The sequence below is a fragment of the Salvia hispanica genome, chromosome 5, assembly GCF_023119035.1.
Source record: "Salvia hispanica cultivar TCC Black 2014 chromosome 5, UniMelb_Shisp_WGS_1.0, whole genome shotgun sequence".
NCBI lineage: Eukaryota > Viridiplantae > Streptophyta > Magnoliopsida > Lamiales > Lamiaceae > Salvia > Salvia hispanica.
In genome coordinates, this window is record NC_062969.1 from 29145850 (window position 1) to 29148247 (window position 2398).

A 2398-nucleotide genomic window follows, 5' to 3' on the forward strand; every position below is an offset into this window, starting at 1 on the left:
CTTTCCTTCGCCGTTTTTGGGAGAACTTATTTTTATAGAAACCTCAATCAACCCAGTTTTAAACCTGTCCAAAGCATCCAAATCAAGATCAGCAGCAAAAGACTAGAACAAACCACCAAGTAAATCGAAATATTGTAACCGAGGATGATCAACAATGAATTTTCCAAATTGAAGACAAGAAATGACTTAACATTGTCTATTTGCCAAACTAATTTGATATCAACACAACCTCCATACACAAATAGCATAGTAATAAAATATCTTCACAATATCCCAAGACCATATACATCCCTTCAGCGATAGAGACTGCACCGACGCAAAATTACCTCTTATCAAGTAACACTACAGTTCAAAACTGAGACGGTCTTCAAGAAGTCTAATTCATCTCTAACAGTCACCGACTTGAATCCCAAAGTCACTAAAAATGACAGTTTGGAAGATGAAAGAGTAATAATTGTGGGAATAAATATAAATAAACTTGACTTTTTGTAATGAAAATATTTCGATATTATGTAGAACACTCTAGATATTAGGTATTTTAGGAGAATTATCTAGATATCGAATTCTCTAGATTATAAATATTATTTAAGAAAATATTTAGATTTTTATAGAGAAAAATTTAGATATTTAGAATATAAAATGAATGAAGTCGAGATTTCTGGAACAAATTAGGATGGCTATAAATATAAGAGAATTGTAACATTTTGTACAACTTGAGAAGTTCGAAAATAAAGAGTCACCTCTCCTAAACCATTTTTCATGTATTCCAGAGATAAGTGAGTAAAAAACATGGTACCAAAGAAGAAAAACAAGAAACAATGAAATAATGACTATAAAAATGAATTCAAAGAGTGGAGTTGAAGTCTGGGAATTCACAGCATTTTGGGAGAGGGTAAATTTCAGTTACCTAGGAAATTTCAATGGAGTGCTCGATAGAATGCAAACATCGATAATTTGGGGCGGAAAGGGGAGAATCCAGAGCGCGTGCTTCGATAATTTGGGGGGAAACGGGAGAATATAATCAGCCTCATTCGATTCAAATAAGAGTAATTCAGTAAAGCAATTTGTGAAAAAATTTAATAAATACGATTAATTTAATAAATTGGGAAGTCATAAGTAATTTTGGGATAAAAATTTAAATAAAGATCTCTAAAGATCTTTCTAAATGAGAGAATTTTATTTTAAAGATCTCTAATATCACAAAACATGAATTATAAAGTAGAAATTGGTAAGATCTGAGGTTCTTGATCATCAGCATGAGAGATGTGGCTCTACCGAGAAAAATGAGCCTTCCAGATCTGGGGTTGTCTTTTAGATCTCGGAGCAACCTATAATAATCCTGAAAAACAAGTAAGATGGATTTACAAGGCAGTGTGCTAAAAAGTAAAGCCGATAGAAACTTATCAGATCCATATGAAAAAAGAAAACTAGGCTTCGAGGTCCTTCCGCAGCTGCATCTGCGCTTGTCGATTGTTGTAACTATTGATGGCCTACCCTGGACATGGAGAGGTCGTCGGGAGCGGTTTGGTTCTAACGGCATAGAAGGAACCGCAACCATGGCTTTCACACATAGATATTTTTGTCATGACCACATTTTCTAAGGATAGAATACACAGTTTATCACGACTAGGGGAGGGTTAAAGAAGTGGGAAAGAAATGAAAAAACAACGCAACATACCATAGATCGAAATAAATGGGAATAACACGAATAAAATTAGAAGATCATCTCAACAATAATCCACTCAAAAGGAATAGTATCTCATCAACTTAAAACTGACAAAATAATGATCTTAAAACAGTGTAAAATTCGAGCACATCAAGCGTTCGCTGGACGTGTTCTCCTTTCAAGCACAAATTTCCGAGACGGGCTGCTACATGATCACCAGTCGTTGAGTAAGGTCCAGTGGACCACTGGCTGGCTCGAATGCTCGAGACTTCAAACTTTGAATTTTATGTTTTTTTAAGCTCTATTTTGCACATTTCTCACAAAATACGTCAAAATACCAAAATGGATAAAATGTATAAATAATGGACATGAATTGCAACTGTAACACTCAAAACGAACCAAATAATACAACCCAGGTCACTGATGCACTATTTTTTAGCATTATTAATACCTGCAAGTATACATAATAGAAATAGTATAGCCAAAGATCAGTACCGGATATCGAACACGGGGAAGGCAAACACAGACTGTCTATCTTCTTCTAAGACTCAATACTATATGGAGAATCAAGAGAATTTTGAAAACTTTTTAAAAACTGAAAGCAATAGAAAGTAAATAACAACTGATTGCAAATAAAACACGGAGATAAAATATAGAGATAAGGGAATTCCAGGGATGTGTGTTCACAGTTATGGTTATACAAATTCCAAACTACAATACCCTAGCATAGTT